At 39.1% G+C, this 18897-nt stretch overlaps 1 protein-coding gene across 2 annotated transcripts in view; it reads left to right on the top strand.

Annotated features, from left to right (window-relative positions):
• Window positions 1-13775: 13775 nt before the first annotated feature.
• Window positions 13776-18897, top strand: part of LOC139114317 (organic cation transporter protein-like) — a 31257-nt gene continuing 26135 nt past the window's right edge. Inside the window, exon 1 of one of the 2 annotated variants that reach the window (XM_070675964.1) lies at window positions 13776-13878. The gene's annotated coding sequence lies outside the window, so the exon portion shown is untranslated. The remainder of the gene's footprint in view (window positions 13879-18897) is intronic. The other variant, XM_070675959.1, reaches the window with a different exon arrangement.

Here is an 18897-nt window from a genome sequence, read left to right as displayed (position 1 = left end):
GTCAATGAAACTCCTATAATTCCTAAAACAAGATAACATTTATTATACCAGCTATCACACTGTTCTTTCGTCGTAGGCGGTACGTCCCGAAAGGGGCTTATACAGTTTGCCGCTACCGCATCGCTATCCCTTCGGAACGCATTAATCATTGCTTCCCGCTTCTTCTCCTTGTTTTGCCTGTTCCATTCCGCTAATCTCTTGCCGGCTTCCACTCTCCCTGGATGCTTCGTCGGTAACGTAATTTTCTCTATATTGCGCTGCGGCTCGTTCCGAATGGTAGTCGTCGGAGGTGACGGAGTCGGCGGGGCCGTTTGCTGAGTCGGTGTTGGAACCGTTTGCTGAGTCGGTGCTTGAGAAGTTGAATCCATTTATTTCGGGTATTATATTAAACCCGATTTTTTAAAAATCTAAATGTTTACCCGTAATTAAACCGGTGGAAACTAGAGCAAGTATGGGCCCCCACGTGTAGGCTATCCGTCCTGATAATCGTTTTATTTCACTGTTTAGTATAAAATCCTTTTTAAGATCAGTGGCATAGTTATCTCGATCATCGATTGGAACTACCTGACTTATTGCTCTTGCTCCTAGATCTATGAAACTTTGAGTGATATTATCACTTATAAGAGAACTGTATTTCGCTTCATAGACTTTAAATGCTTTATTCAGCGTTTCATCTCCCCATTTTTCTACGTCCGCAACTGAAATCTCCTTACCAAAAAATAACTTACTTTGACCACTTGCGATGACACAGAGTATTTTTTCACGTTTTGTCTCTATTATGGATCGAGCGTCCGACGCTGCGGTTGGAAGTGACCCTTCGGAACGTGCTGTCGTATTTGCCGCTGCCGATGTCTTTATTAAATTCTCCATTGTTTGCAGTATGTTATCTATTCTTAGTAAAAAATAAAAAATTCGTTTAAACCTGAATCCAAAATAAAGTATTAACATAGTCTGGAATGTCAGTACCCCTAACGGAACGATTCCGATTCTGAAGTATGGAAAATTCTCCTCCATTAAAATCTATCTGTATATACTACTACATGAATCATGAGTACAGACTTATTCCCAGTTGCTTTTCAATTGAATAAGACGAGCGTACCGACAGTACAGCATGCTGTTATTCCTTCCGATCCAAACGACATAAAACCTATTCTCATGGGCTTAGAAATATATGTAACGCCGACAGAAAAATTTACTTTTCATCCAAGGGATGTGTTCAAAGATAACGTAATCACTCATCGATCAGCTAAAGAAAGTAATATATGGCTTGGCAGCCCGCACATGAAATACTGGGACCAGCAATTAAATTTCGCTGTATGGTGCAGCACTACTGGTTGTGGTATATCATTCGCCCATCTCTTCGATAAGAAATTTCCACCGCAAATACGATCATTCTGTCGTTTTCATGTATATTTTACAATACGTCGGATCCTTCATGAAATGGGCGTTGCACTTCCAGACGATACGATCTTCAAAGCGGGCGACAATCCATACAATCTCGTCCAATATGAACTTCTATGTACAGAATTTGGAAATATAAGTCCAACGAAGTCCGACTTTCGTTATCGTTTCGGTCAAAATAAAGGTCTTGGATATGGTTATATATATTACACTAATCGTGGCCCCGTTCGACAGCCAAAAGCAATATACAATGGTCATGACTTTTTCCTCTCCGCCGACGGAGGCGTTTATTACACACATACAATTTTTGGAAAGAAAAAACATGTACTGTCCGACAAAGACCGACCACATTATTATTTCTTCCGAAATGATGGAACGGAGGGACAATATAATAGTTTCGTCCCTCTGAAGGGAGACTCGGGTCTAACAAAGGCTGGTCTCGCCCGCCTCAATGAAAGCCTTGAAGCCTACGTATATTGCATACTCGGCGCACAAGCAAATATTCGCAGTACCATCTGGCAGTGCAGAGCAAGTAAGAAAAGAATTCGGCGTTCTCCTCGAAGATGAAATTCGTAATACTGACAAAGTAATTAGTTATAGGCGATATCAAGACACAATAACGAATACTGGTGTCAAACTTGATATGGCCGTTTTGCCCGATTTACTTCTCTTACCGTCTAAGATGGTTATTCTTTCGGGCCCGGCAATCACAGGTTATAATAATGAATTGCAATACGCAACTGAATCTATGGTCTTCGGGGTGAATGGTGATATAAACACGGAAATTCGAGAAAGTGCTATACATGAGATGGAAGGGGAAGAGGATCCCGTGAAGTGGCAGGACGAGCTAACGCGTAAGCCACCTCAAAATGACATGAGTCGGATTCCGAAGGCAGCATCCGCGACAGTCGCCGGCGCGGATCTTATTCACGAATATAGCAAAATTGGTTTGTTATCTTTAGCCATATTCATTACATTTATGTACAGTATATAGATCCGATGTATATGAACCCGCCATTCAACATGATTGTAACTGGACCGACAAATTCTGGCAAAACAGAATATGTGATGGATCTCCTCACCGGTCCGTACTTAAGGAAATTTAACTACGTAGTTATCATTTGTCCGACATTCATGAACAATAAAACGTATGATAAAAGATTCATTTTCACAGATGACAACGTATTTGTGTTTCCGGTCGGACTCGATGCTGTGGATGATACACTAGCCTTCGTACATAAAGAATGGGCCGGCACGAACACTTTAATAATACTCGATGACTGCGCCTCGTCCAAAGATATGAAGAAGCGCAGTGATGTTTTAGTCAAACTTGGTTTCAGCGCAAGACACGACGGATTATCTGTCTGGGTTCTGACTCAACAATATACTAGTATTAGTAAACCATTCAGGGAAAACATACAAATGTTAGTGCTAATTTACACACCGAGCAAGACAGATAACAAGACTATTATAAAAGAATATGGAATGGAGGTGTCAGAACGGGAAGCCACGGACCTAATCAGGCAATTGAAAAATACACCATTCAGTAAACTAGTATTTCATTTACGGCATCCGTACGACATACAATTTTTCGTATAATATAGCTAATCATGGCTTCGCCCGAAGGTTTCACCGAAGGTTCTCTTAGAGAATTATATTACAACCCGAAAACTGGTTTTGGAGGTGTACAAAAATTATATGACGCAGCACGCGCCAGCGGACTAAAAGTTACTAAGAAAGAGGTACAGGAGTGGTTAAAAACTCAGCTAACTTATAATCTACATAAACCAGTACCTCGTACTCGTGGCGGCCGGCGCGTTTTCGTAACATCGATAGACTCTCAGTGGGAGGCGGATCTCGTGGAATTCCCTTCACCGTTCGCAAAAGAGAATAACAACATTCGCTACATGCTAACAGTAATCGATGTGCTCAGTAAATATGCATGGGCCAGGCCGATACAGTCAAAAACGGCTGATGATACGTTACAGGCGCTACAAGACATAATTAAGAAATCCAGGAGGCAACCCGACAAACTTCAGACAGATGAGGGGCGGGAATTTACTAACCGAAAAATGCAGAAATGGTTGGAGGAGTCAGGCATTCACTGGTTTCACACCTACAGTGACAAAAAAGCTAGTGTTGTGGAACGTTTTAATCGTACTCTTAAAACGATGATGTGGAAATACTTCACATACAGACAGACACGAAAATGGCTCCCCATTTTACCACAACTTCTCGAGAATTACAATAACACCGTACACGGAAGTATCAAAATGAAACCCGTCGACGTAACAGAGGAGAACGATTGGCAGGCATTTTATACACTTTACCCTGAGTTGGCAGCCATGGGAGCTAACCCTGAATTCAAGCCGGGAGAACGGGTCCGAATTACAAAATACAAGACCACTTTCAGGAAAGGATATTTACCAAATTGGACAGAGGAGATTTTCATAGTTTCAAAAGTGGTGTATGCAGCTGGACTGGGTACTCCGCCAGTTTACAAAATAAAAGATCTGAATGGAGAGGAAATACTCGGCACTTTCTATTCCGATGAACTTCAGAGCGCTGCTGGAGCCGACGAGCTGTACAGAGTAGAACGAATTTTGAAGACGAAAAAAATTAGAGGAAAGAAATATTATCTGATAAAATGGAAAGGTTATCCAGAAAGTTTCAATAGTTGGGAGCCAGAGGAAAATGTAATTAGAACTTCGTAACGTTCCGAAGGAGTACTCGGCCAAGTTCCTGTGCTGGTACTTGTCAAGTACTAACGTAAGTACTAACGTAAGTACTAACGTAAGTAATTACGAAAGTTATTCAATAAGTACCATGGAAGAAGTCTTAATTTCTTGAAAGAAGAAAGTGACAGTTTACCATTATTCTTCCAACCACCTGGCCAAGTATTTATCATGTACTGTCGTAAGTAATGTTCACTTATTGCATCTTTTTTGGCAGTATGTGGATGAGGTGGTACCCCAGATCCTGAACATATTAAGTTTGCAAGATCTTCAAAGCGACTTCTCATGTTGCCATGGTCCGTTCTTTCGAGTCCTCCATGTTCAGCTTTATCGATAAGTTCTGGTTGAAGTATAATGTACACAACTGACATGAGCCATAGACAAGTAACTTTAAAGCCCCTTTCGGAACCGTAAGGTTCCTTCGGCATCATATCAAGTGCCTGTAAGTCAAACGGAGCATTATAAGCGTGCACAGATTCACAAGCATTAAGAAGTTTGTGTAGGTTCTTGAGTGAGACTCGAGGTTGTTCTAGTTGTTCTTGATTAGGTGGATAGTAAGCTTTTTCAAGTTCCTCCTCGCCGAAACCGTCTATTAAAAATCCCTGGCTGCCGCCGCTATCGCGTGAGCCGCGTACGTGTGACGGGCCGCTCCATGCAATTCCAAAGTCAAAAGCTCGTGGAAAATCTACTGGTCCGACTGTCTCGGTATCAATTGTTGGATTAAGTATATTCTTGAGAACTTCAGGCGTAAGAGATTGATGAATTACCAAACATGGAAGTCTGTAGTCATTACAAATTTCTAAGAAAACTTTTTTGAACTTGTCATGAATCTCTTCTAGTTCTTTTAAGGCGGCTATTTCATATTGTCTTGCTCGAGTCAGAATATTCCGCCTGCAATAATCAAAAGGCATATCTTTGAATATGATAATGAAACTATGTAAATGGTCAAATGCTCTAGAAACAATCTTATTTTCTTCCCCTGCCACGGAAACGCCCCGGATTCTAGAAAAAGTTAGATGTTGAATTATGGAAGAGTCACAAATAATGTAGTTGGCTTTCCCAGCCCGACATTGTAAACTAAGAGTATGTTCTATAAACTGATTCTGAAAATCGGCAATCGAAACTTTCCCATTATAAAAGTCGGCAATGTTGCTAGAAAAACTAGTGTCAAATTCTGGTACCTGAGACGCTGCCAAATTTACTGCGTCTTAACTCTTACCACTTCCAGTTGGTCCATTTATGAATATGTATGACATTTTTGTGCTATATATCATAGAAAAAATTTTTTATAAAAAATTTTTTTTAGGATAGTATATAGTACAGTTATGATGGAGGTAATCAAGAATGAATATAAGATAAGAAAATTGTCCGATATACTTAAACTCAATTTAAATAGGGGGCTAGACACTCAAAAGTACTTATACACCGCGGAATTCGCATATTTAGCAGATTATTCAGGTAACGTATTTGCTCAAGAAAACCCCTTCAGTAAAAAAAGATCCAGGTTTGGTTTCAATTATCTTAGAGAAGAATTAACAAAGGAATTTGAGGAAATTATAAAAAAACGGGGGAAATTGAGACAAAGTATCATTATCAGTTTATTCCAAGGAGACTTTTTATCCATTACAATAAATGTTACTTATGTACATCATTCAAAGGTGGAGAAAAAGATTAGGCGAGAAACAAATAAATATTATAGTGGATTTTGATGACCTATCATAGGATATTTTTCTTTTTTTTTAAATTTTTTTAGGATAGTATATATTAAAAAGATAATTATGGATGAGAATATTGACGTTAGGCACCGCTTACGAAAAGCATTCGACGGGGCAGTTTTACGAAAAGAATTTCCTGAAGTCAAGCGAGTCGTGGATATTGAAACGCTGGTGGATATCGAAGGTATGACCAAAATAAGAAAGATGTACTCTGTTTATGCAGAAATGGAATTCAAATTAGTGGATCCGAAAAACGGTAATACACAAAATCGTAAATTGCCTGTTAAATTAAAAGATACATACACAAAAGATGTAAGAGGATCGGGATCGGATGTGCAACAACAATTAATAGATTGCTACGACCATATGCTTGATACAATTGAAAATGTTGAGGGTTCTGGTCTCGTTCTCGAGGAGATACTTAATTTTGAAGTAATTCTGGTTGAAGTTTTACTCGGGGCCGGCGCCCCTATGGGAACGGAACGGATTCAACTTCCTGGATGGCTAAAAAATAAGCATTGTGTGAGCGATCTTATTCTTCCTTTCGGCAGCGAGAATTGTTTTCAGTATGCCGTCGTTTCAAGTTTAAAGTTGGGCGACCCCCACTTTCGCAAAAAGAAATGCGGCCAGACTAGAAAAAACTGGAAGACGTATGACAAATTTATGGCTGACTATTGTTTTGATGGAATACCATTTCCTACGCCCGCTGATGAGACTGTATTCAACGCTTTGAGCAGCAAAATCCAGGAATCAAACTCCAAATATTTCAGATCTACGAGAATGATCCCAATCCGTCAGGCATAACTGTGTTATATAGTGGTTGTATCGCCCGTTCCGAAGGCCCTAGCGGAGCCCGTTCCGAAGGTGATAGGGAACAAATAGCGAATATCTTGCTAATAGTCGGCGAAGACGCGGGCCACTATGTACCAATTACTGCGTTAAATCGCCTTCTTAATTCTCAAAATGATCGTAAGAATGTGCACAGACGGAAGTGTATTTGTATGGTTTGTAAACGAGGTTTTGCGTCAACAGAAGAATTAGAAATACATCAGGTATACTGTGGAACAGACACTGCTCAGCCAGTTTTTCCTAAGGAAGTGTGTCAATTCGAAGGACATCAGAAGAAGGTGCCCTGTCCCTACGTAGTGTATGCAGATACTGAAGCAATTATTGAGCGGGGCACCGGCCGACACATTCCAATTTGTATTTCGTATGTTATGATTGAACGCTGGCCAGGCAGCCGGCCGAAAGTTTTTAGTAAAAGAACATTCACAGGTACAGATTGTGTTACAGAATTTCTAAAGGATATGAAGAAAAGGGCTGAGAATTATTCGAAATCGTATTATTGGAAAATAAAACCAATGAAAGATAGATCTAATTACAACAATCCAGACTGTATTGCATGTAAAGATCAAGCCAGATACCGAATAGTGAAGGACGGAACGACTTTTTATTGTGAAAAGTGCCGCCCGTCGAGAACCATTCCTATCTACTTTCACAACCTCAAGGGATACGATGGTTCTTTTATTTTACAAAAAATACATGAAATCAGGGATGTTGACGAACCAGAGCCAAATATCATAGCTAAGACGGGCAATGGTGGAATTATGTGTCTTATGAAAACATTTATTTTTCACGCCTCAATTGTTGTCGATGGGGGAGGGAGACAAAGAAACGTTTCTTTTCTATAAAGTTTATGGACAGTGCTCAGTTGATGTCTGGGTCGCTCGCGAAGTTGGCAAAGACTGTGCCGGAGGATGGATGGACGGCAGTACCACTTTCGTACCCGGACATTCAGCGGGCGAAAGGTTTCTTCCCGTATGAATATTTAGATTCTCCCGAGCGATTGGAAGAGGGTAAGCTCCCGGAGAGACACAAATTTTATAGCGAATTGACGGAAGAGGGGATTTCGGAGTCTGATCACGAACATGCATTGCGAGTATGGAACGAAGTTGGATGTAAGACGATTCGTGATTATATGGAATTCTATTGTGAGACGGACGTTCTCCTTCTTGCAAATATATTCGAAAATTTCCGTGACACATGTTTAGAAGCATATAAGTTAGATCCAGCCCACTATATGTCAGCGCCCGGCTTGACATGGGATGCTATGTTACTTTATACAGGTAATAAATTTAAACTCATTCAAGATGCTGAGCAGATGAATTTCAATCAGAGGGGAATTAGAGGTGGTATCAGCCAGTGTAATATTCATTATTTACAGACAAATCATCCAGCTTACGCCGGCGCGAATTACGATCCAGAGAAACCGTTAACCGAAATAAAATATCTCAATGCTAATAATCTTTACGGATGGGCAATGAGTCAGCTAATGCCAGTGGGCGGACTTCATTGGATGACGATGGAAGAATTGTTAGAATGGTCTGCTCAGAATGGCGGAGCAGGCTTGGATTGGGGACCCGGCGCTAGATTTCCTCCAAGTTTTCTAGAAGTAGACTTAGAATATCCGACTGAATTGTGTACAGAACATTCTGATCTACCACTCGCGCTGCATCACTACGAATTTCCGAGGCAGGGCAGTCGACTGATTACAAGTCTAATGGACAGAGAGAGATACGTCTTACATTATAAGTTGCTTGAATTCTATCTTCGGATGGGAATACGACTGAAAAAGATTCATCGGGCGCTTGCCTTCGAAGAGGCGCCGTGTCTTGCGAAATATATTGACTTTAACACTAAAATGAGGGCAAAGGGGAAGACAGATTTTGAAAAGAATTTCTATAAACTGATGAATAACGCGATGTTCGGCAAGACAATAGAAGACGTTCGAAAGTACAGAGACTTTAAATTTGTTTCGGGCAGTACGGATAGTGGTCGTAAAAAGATTCAGAAGTATAATCCAAAGATGAAACATATAACTCTCATAACTTCCGAAGAGGATGGTGATTCCTGAGACAGTGTCCTACTGGAACTGAAAAGGGATCAATATGAATATAAAAAGCCAGTTTTCATTGGCGCGGCAGTGCTTGAACTTTCTAAGCTGCTTATGTATGAGACGCATTACAATTACTTTCGAAAGCAGTTCCCTGGAATACGATTAGCCTACATAGATACTGACAGTTTTGTTTACAGTGTGCCTCTTCCTTCTGCAGATACCGCCAGCGTCAGCACTTTCAATGATATAGTTTGGGAAGATGTAGAACAGAATGGTGAGAAGTCTATATATGATACTAGTGGGATGAGCGGTCCCATGGTGGCCCCCGATTTTCCAAAGATTAATAAAAAGGTGATAGGTAAATTTAAAGATGAGTTGAATGGTGAACCTATTCTTGATTTTGTCGGCATACGCTCAAAAGTGTATGCTTTTCGGACTCCAACATCGGAGACGAAAAAAAATAAAGGGATAAAAGATGTTTGTGTTAGAAAACATTTGAACTTTGAAGACTATAAGGATCTGTTTGAAACTGGGAAATTCCGAAGGAAGGAGACCGAGCGGGCACAATTTGTACAGTTTGTACGGAAAAAACCTGGAGAAATCCGTAGTGAAAAGCGTAGTAAAATCATGATGGCGCCAAATGATATCAAACGTGTGCAGTTATACAATCCAGACACGGGCGAATGGCTGGCAGAAACATGGCCCATAGGACGGACCTCCCCTTTGGAATAGAAACGGAGTTAAAATAGTAAAGACTTTAATCTACTATTTTCAACAGAGACCTGGGCAAATATATTATCTTCGCGAGCGTCGTCGACACCTTTTACTGAAGTATCTTTTTTCATGATTGCAAGTTGTATTCCATCCTTTGTGTTCATTACTCTAAGACCATTTCCATGAAATTCAATATCTTTAAAACTACGCAGATCAATAAACAAACAAAATTTATTCTTCAAATAATCGACTTCATCTATATCAATTTCACACCAATCTTTATCTTCAGCAAAATACCGTCGTGTTTCTTTCCAAAATTGTCTTGGTAACATTTTCTGAGCATATATTTTATTTGCAATACCCTCAATCATTACAGACACAGATTCAATGGATGGGTTAAAGAAAAGTTCGCTATTAAGTTCTGACTGATTCTGATTTTTAGTGAAGAGTATTAAGATACCTCTCATGCTACGTCGTGGTACATTTATATTTTCATTGATAACCGTTGTTGATTCTTTGAATGGGATTGTTCTAAAATGATGTATATGCTCGTAAAGGTAACTTTTTCCACCGTTGTAATAACCAGCAGTTTCTCTCGCAAGTACGGGATCAGAAATTGTTTCGTATTCCATTTGAATGTTTTTTAATTTATAATTGGGTGTAACATTATTATTACTGACAAGTAATTGGGAGACGGGTGCAAGCGTTATTTCCCATTCGATATGACTACCTAACTCTTTTGGATATGCAACCCCATGGCCTGTTATGAGGGAATGAGACAGACGAATAGCATATTTTGTTTTATATGTGTCAAAAAGTAAAAGATCGTCCCATTTTGAAAGCCTGTCGGCATTTGCATCGGCCGCGCCACTTCTCAATTTTCTTAGATTTTCATTCTGAATTCCGTACAGTGTCATGTTTGTTCTCTCCTTTTTATGTTTGAAGAGATCGCGATAACATTCAATAAGATTATATTTATTCAAATTGAAAAGTGCCTGACCCTCAAATGTGAGAACCATACGCTCCACCAAATTTTTTGCAACATTTTGTAGTACTCGGTTTTCTTCATGTCCCGTTACTTCGAGATCAAAAACCAGGTCGAAAGTATCTGGAACTAGTACTACTCCGCTTTCTAACTTTGGACATCGTACGATAAGTGTCTGGCCTAGATCTGCCTCACTTGGATTATGAGCAACCACATGATGAGTTCTATCTGACTTAGTTCCCTGCGGTATTCGGTTGGTGAAATTCGGTGATAATGTTATATCGTACCCCATTTTCGTGTAATGTATATAGTAGTGTAGAAGAAAAAATTACAGTTAAAAAGAAAAAATAAATCACATCTTTACATAAATATTTCCGTCTGATTGAAAGATAAATCGATTACCTGTGTCGCGAATCAATCGAAGAACCCAATATTCTTGTAAATGTTGGACTTCCATTTCATCATTGTCAATCTCCTGAAAGACGTTTATGAATTCTAGTCGCTTAAAGAAGTTAGTCTTTTGACATTCCTTCACGAAAGCTAATATGTTATGATATAGATTATCATCTTTGAGTCTGACACCTGGATTTGCTCGAAGGATATGTCGATTTACTCGTCGGAGTTTGCACCATTCCAATTCAACAGAGAAACCAAACAGGTCTTTATTTTTAGAAAGAAACTTTGCAATATTCTTTTCACCAAACATGTCGATTCCGTAGGGGTCATATATTAATACATAATTTTATTTATAATGACTAATGTTAATCCAGTTAAAAATATCCATAGCTGTTCTCCAACAAATCCGACCACCGATCCTGCTGTTTTTAAAAGAAAACTGACAAGGGAGCCGATTAAACCTGGTATTGCAGCAGCACTTTTTGCGGCCAATGTTTTTAACCATTCGCCAAATTGCTTTACAATTTCTTTCGCTTTTGTGTATATTTTAGGCGGGCCTGCTCCAGAACCACCAGTTCCTGCTGCTGCTGCTGCTCCTCCTTTAGTCACAGCTAGGGCAATTGTTGATATTGTCATTCCAAGGGCAGTAAGTAATGCAGCGATTGTTATACCATTTCGTTGAAATAACTCTGTCAGCTTTAGCCTGAGTGATAATTCTGGATCGGAAATTACATCACGAAGAGACCTAATCGTAGCCAGACTTTCACGTGCCCCACTGATCTTTCCATGTTCGTATTCAATTCGATCAACAATTTTAGCTTCTCTTGTTATGAGTTCAGCTAGTAGTTTTTTGGCTTTTTCTTTTGCTTGGGTGTGTTCTTCAGGAATGTCCTTTAACTGTTTTTCAACTTCTCTTTTCTCTAGCCTTATTTTAACTTTTTCATTGTTAAGCTCGCCAAGACGCATATTCGCAATCCTTAATTCATCATTAATAGCTCTATATTCAGGGTTTAGATTGTTCCATTCATCGATTTTATTTTCAAAAGCTTGTATTTTATCTGCATTACCAGAAGCATCTTGCCGTAAGAATGTCAGTTCATCTTTGTATATACCCATGTCTTCTGGTGTCATCTTCTCAGCCGGTATTTTATTGTTTTTCACATCTTCAGAATACAATGTTGAACTCACAAATTCAGGCTCTGCACTAGAGCGATAGCTGTCCCCCGTCTTACTATATACTTTAGTTACAAATTCATATCCTCCTTCTTCTCTTTTTACTGTCTCGAGCGATCTAAATCCACGTCCTGTAGTTTTATATAGCCTGAGATTTTTATAATACAGCCTTCCATTCCTAATCTTTGCATTAGTAATCAATTCAATTCGTGCTGCTTCATCAGTAATATTATTCTCATCTAAGAATTGTTCAGCCATTTGTATTTTAAGTTCTACTCCAAGTTCAATCAAACGACCCACCTGCGGGCTAGCCTGGAAAGGATCGGCTTCTGCAAGAGCATTATCGTCTATAAAGGATGTTTCAGCAGTAGCATCATCATCATCATTTAAATTTGCATCATCTAAATCCTGGAGTTCAAAATCTTCTCCTCTTTCTGCCATATTGTCTTTCTATATTACTACAATTATTTTTTATCATCCTTACATATACAGTAAAAATTAAAATGCACGTCTCAGTTGTTGAAAGCGTTGAACAATTGGCTGACTATATCGAAAGAACTAGCGCTGCATATCGTCGCAGTTATAAATTAATGGGCCGAATTGATATGGCTCTTAATGTGACTAAGGGAATTCTTGTAAGTTCAGCTGTAATAGCGGCAATTCCGACAGTTCCAGTTCTTTTAGCTTTAACTCCTATACCAGGTGTTATTATTGATGTAATACAAGGAAAAACAGGAGTATCAAAAAGAAGAGAGAAATATAAACATTATTACGTTCAATATAAACAGCTGCTTACACAAATACAAGAAAAAGGCACAACGAAAGAGGCCTCAGAACTTATTCAGGACATATTTCATCAGGCACTAGAAATACAAAAACAAGAAGGATTTAGTCCACCTCTAGAAAGATACATACGTCATTATGGATTAAATGGATATGAAAGTTAGTTAACTCTCGAGTTCAGAAAAAACTCCGTAGAAATTTTTCATGAAAACTGTAGAATGTTACATCTCAGTCATGACATCACAGGTAAGTTAAAGGTCGCTGCGCATAAATTACATGTGCAGAGGATGGGTCCACTGGTCATCAAAATATAACAACAAATTTTTACCATTCTTGTTAAACCATTCAAAGCTGTCTCTTCAACCCAATAAAATTCTCCTTTTCGCTGAAATGGACGAAAGCTTTTTCCGGTAACTTCTGTTGATCTAAAACCATGGTAGAAATTCTTGAACTCTTCGAATGAATACGTGATACTTGGTGGTTCCAGTATCTCGGGATCACCACTCATCGGGAGAAATCACTTTCTTGCGCTTTGGAGTTTGTTGAACTTCTAGTTGAGGCACCTACGGTTCTGCCAGTGGTGAAAAGTGATGATCATTTCCAACAACTATATCACGATAAAATTTCACCTAATTCACTCATTCAGGACTTCTGGACTCCAATCCATCTGTAGAGCTTGTAAGTGCCAGTCAATTGAAGTCTGTGTTGAAGAGTTGCCATTATTGAGACTGTTTCACAGCTTTCCGTACAGATGTTGAAATACCAGTCATCTGAAAAAACACTGACGTAAATGTCCGTTTCCGGTAGCCTGACAATGAGTAATCTGTAAATGGGAGTGACGTCAGTGCCGGCTGTCCACGTACGTGAGTTCATATATAGGTCACCCTACCTGCAGCTTTCACGTACATGTCTATACATACCCCACTGGATTATTTTTAGATAACCATCTGTTACCCATACCAGTGGCAAAGCCTATCGGTCCACGGCTACTGCACTGACACCTATTGGAGCGACATGTTGTGTTATGGAAGGGAGCTGTGAGGGAGGGGAATTTCCTCCCCTCCCCTGTAGCTTTTTCATGTAAGTGTCCCAGTTAACAACTTTACTTAACTACTGTCACCAATCAAGCCGACGATTTTATTGCATTTAATACCTAAAATAGGTACTACAGTCCTTTTGATAATTCCAGATGGAGTTGCACGTAACAAACACAGATTTTTTCAAAGCAATATTCCTCATCTAAAATGACAAGGAAACCCCCTCAAACTATATATTTTCAAAAAGCAGAGAATCTAAAGTTTAGTGTTGCAGCAATACATTACTCGAAGGACGAAGGGGGTATATGTTTTGGGTAGAAAACCTCAATTTTGGTATTAATGATAAAAATTAATTGAAGTCATAAACTTGATACTGTTTCAGTGTTACAGCCAGGAATTTCAAATCAGGGGACACTGTGTCCCACTACCGTTTATTTTTCAGGACATTTTGCAAATTTTGGGGACAACATCATGTCAATCAAATTTTGTATTATTTCGTACATATTATTGCTGTTTTTTATAGTTTTGACACAATGCCAGGGAATTTGTAGATTGTAGAAAACATTTAGGGTCACAATACTTGATAATCGGATACATTATCAGTCATAATCTAGGGTGATTATATCAAAAAATTCACTGGTATTGACAGAACAGTAATCTAATATTCAACTTACGTAATGTGTATTTTCCTAGTTTGAGTAAATCTGAAAAGGTAACCCTAAGAACCTATAAATCAGATTTGACAACTTATCAGCTTAAGGCAAATGGTTTTAGAGATGGTATGAGTAAAAAGCCGGAAATAGGTTTAATATTTTCCATATGCGAATATCGCAATTATTAGAATACATATAGTGATACAAAGACTTAGCCTTACTTCTTTTCAACACTCGACGGAGTTTATAAAATGAAAACTTCCTCTTTTTTAGGAAATCCACGTTATAGCACTTTTTTTGCCTCAGGTGACCAAAGTCACGTTACAAAGGTAGACGACCCACTTTATCCTGGCATTTAAAACGGAGCAGGTGTGTGGAGCTGCCTTCCTTTGGCTAGAACTCCAGTACTTCTTTATTACAACAAAGATAATATAGCAATCGATGTTACAAACAGAAAAGCGGTTTGTCGAGTCGCCGTGTCGCCCTTGTTTGAAACAGACCCGAATGATACTTGAAAGTGAGAGTGACTTGTCATAAAGTCGTCCTTCTGTCTCAAACAGAAGGGAGAGTTATGTTGCAAACAGATGATCGCTATTATGTAAAACAAAGACGTCCTCGAGTAATAATGTATAAAAAAACGAGTCTTGAAGCAATGTTACGAACAGTGATCGGTCGTTGTCGGCTATGACATGGTCGAGATGCAAGGGGTGGGATGTCGTGAATAGATAATGCAATTATCACACCAAACTTTTTGCATAACACTATTTTCTGAATATTTTCAACATTGTTTTCTCGCTTGGCTTGCGGATATCGGCACATCGGCAGTTAATTCACCTGAATTGCACAACGCCACTGATCTGCAGTACATTATATACAATATACAGTGCGCCCTCTTCTGGTAAACTGTACGTCGCCACCCTTAGACCCACCTCACTGTCACTAGGCATTCAGGAAATGCACGGCCTGTAAAAAACCTTGTCATAAACTTCGTCAGCAAAAGAGTGCCAGACTATGTGTTTGACCTCGTCAACGGAAATTCAACAGTTCATCAGAAGTGAATATCCACCGTCATTCAAATACCGCTCACCAATCATCGGCACTACAAATTTAAAACGTTTATTCGTGTTAGCCGACCCACCTTCCTTGAGTGATTTTGGTCATTTTTTGTTTATGGTAAATTTTGAATCCGTGTAATATGGCCCTTGAGCGGACGATAAGTTTGAAATAATAATATAATCGGAAATTTGTTAGATTTTCATAAAAATGAACATTGTAGGCCAGTTCGCGTGCCGTTGTTTTTCTTGACTATCTCAAGAGTGTATTAAAGTAGATTGTGTTAATTCCATCTGGAGGAGTGCGCATGCGTCAGTCTTCTTCCCAGCTGCCAGCAGGAAGTACGTCATGGCTACGGAAGGTAGCAGTCGATTGCAAAAGCATGGTCCACAAAAGCGAAATATCAAGCATATGGCCGGGAATGAGAGAAGAGTTGAAATTGTCAGAGTTACAGTTCAGCTTAAAACTCCAGTTTCCGATGCGTTGAAAAGGTGTAAACTGGAACTGGTCGCAAGTGCGCACTGTAACGCAGAACGCTAAGCTTACTCATTCAACACTAAACTGAGCTTCGAACAAAAGCTGGTGATACATATTGCGCACAACTGAGAGGCTGCTCATTGTAGTTTACGTAATTTTTACCTCGTTTTCCTGTAACACGTATTTAGTAATACTTTTCCCGTACAAAACAAATACTGGCCGAAAATCAAAATAGTACTTCTTTGTCTTATGCTTTACATGTTTGCCAAATAAAGTCCAGCATTCAAAATTAATCGCCGCCGAAAACCAAAACGTACATTTGTGTCCGCTAACAAGTGACGTGGACTCAATGCCAAGTATAGTCTGACATTCAAAACTGACACCGCCCCAATCAAACTAAGCCTACTGCCGAATATCCAAAAATTAAGTCTTTTTCTGATAACAGTTTACATGTTTGTCTGCATCTAATGTAGTCCGACATTCAAAATTGATCCCGCTCCGAACTAATTGCGACTGAGGATAAAAATGTCAGATGATTTTTTATGTTCGCAAATGCCCAGTGAAGTCCAGCTACCAAAACTGTTCCCGCTTACCTTATTACGTCACCACAAGTTTTCTATCTTTTTTCGTGAAAATGGTTGCGACGGCTTTTTGTTTCGACAGTTGGGCGAGCAACATTCCCCTCAGTAGAAATTAGAAATATGCAAATAGTTCGAACTTTTATAGCGACAAAATCGCGCTGGTGTCTGCTCTGCCCGGTTTGGAAACGTAAGTTTAATGTTTTGTAAATTCTATGCGGGCACAGAGGGAACGTGATGCGGGTAATCACATAATTACATAATATTTACGAAGCATATACGCAGCCAGCCATTTCTTCGCATGATAATCAGATTTTAACTGATACACTACAGTGTATAGTTAATACGCTAATATGTATTTAGCAAAAAGATTATCCCCAGATTTAGCTCGGAATGACAGTTGTGTAAATAAAGCCTAACGCTTACGCCGTGAACTGACCGTTTCAGTGCTCATTTTCTTCCAATTTTCACCTCATGTATCGTTTCATTCATGCCACAAGTTCAGACAATTGTGTAAAAAGTCCTGTACTTCATTATGGACTGGGAATTTCCACTGAAAATGTGAGCGAACCGGAATACACATTTCTGCGATTTACTCCGTTCCGTTTTTGGCAATGTATCGCAACTTCTGGATAGTGTAACTTGGCGCCACCTTGACGGATTAGGTTGTAGTTAGTGACTGTTTCTACAAAACTATGTCTCAGAATTCCGATAATAGTGTTCCAAACAAAAGATATCGTGACAAACTTGCACAAAAGCCGTTAATTTTTTCAGAATCCACCACTTCTCACTTTCAAGGCTAATTGTGCAAAAACAAAGCGGAGTATCAAAAATCCAAGACATGGTTTTTTACACACCTTACCCTGCTATCGATTGCAGTAAACGGCTCACCAATGGCCATCACCCTCTCGTACTTACACTTTTTTAAGTGAAAAAACTCAAAAACGCATTTTTAAGCAAAACAAACACACGCAAACAGGTTTTGAAATATTCTCACAATTTTTGTAATCTTTAATTGTCGAGCTACCCAAACATATACTTCATGTCGGGTTAAAGATTCATTTTAATGGTGAAAAATCAGATTAAAGATAAGTGTCTGCGAAGGTGGGTCTCCCCCTTAACTTAAAACATTTGTATTTATCTTGTTCTCCCCTCTTTTCGTTTTTGTTTTATACTGCTTTTTGTCATTGGTAATAATGATTATCCATTGAGTGACTTTTTGTTCGCTTTCGTGTCTCTTTGCATGATTTTTATTGTTTGCGGTATTGCATCTTGACGTATTGTGATTCGATGCGCCTTGCATTGGCTCAAAGTAATAAAATCAAAATTTACAAAGAGTGAGTATTATAGTTATGTAACTGTTGACCGACATTGTCTGTGTAGCAGTGTTGGTGTGAGAGATTCTCAAATCAGCCAGGTGGTTATGAAGCACAACAATTAAGAACATCTTTGTGTCATATTATCTGTATGATGTAGAATGCATGCGACCCAGCACAACTAAGCTGCCTGGCATTGCAATGCTATGTTTGAATACATTGCCTCCGTCGAACGAGGCCGGTTTTTTGAGCGTTGAATATTTGTTAAATGCAGAGCAAGAACTTTTACACATTCTAACGTCGATGGGCGGATCCTGCATGGTCGCACAATGGTAACAGGAAGCCTGGAACTAATGTATTCATATATGTTAACACCAACCATATCTATTGATTCATAACAGGTACATGTTTGAAACTGGCTGAGTGACGTAGCGGAAATAAATAGATGGGAAAATGGAATCTCAATGGGATGAGCTTTCAATGAAATAGTCATCGAGTATTGTAACCTTCAGCGATTCTTTTACTTGAAACAATAAGATGTGCAAACAAACAAAACGTAGCAATCAAAAGACAACAATGAGCCTGCATATGATTCATTGCAGATTTCAAAACGTGTCGACACACGAAAATTCACAAACTTTTAAGGTTCAGGAAAATACAATTGTATTCTTCAGTAAATAAAATAGTATTTAATGAGTTTTGACGAGTGCACATCTACATGGAAAGGCTTATAATAAAGATATTTTAACACCCTTGTGTCATGGGCGAGTCATCAAAGCTCTCTAAGCTCAGGTGTAGGTTGGATTTTGGCCATTAGCAACCTTGTAAACATCATCGCCCAAAACTTTCCAAAGTCATTACCGTCATACTCTTATTTTCCCTTCTAAGATCGAAAATCAAAGAAATTCAAGTATTGAATTGATTTGAATAAAGGAAAGTGATATTGGTCGGGACTTGTATGTTTGACGAAAAGGAACAGGTACTC

The sequence above is a fragment of the Ptychodera flava genome, chromosome 16, assembly GCF_041260155.1.
Source record: "Ptychodera flava strain L36383 chromosome 16, AS_Pfla_20210202, whole genome shotgun sequence".
NCBI classification, from domain to species: Eukaryota; Metazoa; Hemichordata; class Enteropneusta; family Ptychoderidae; genus Ptychodera; species Ptychodera flava.
The sequence above is the reverse complement of the archived record's forward strand: the minus strand, read 5'-3'. Positions and strand labels throughout refer to the sequence as shown.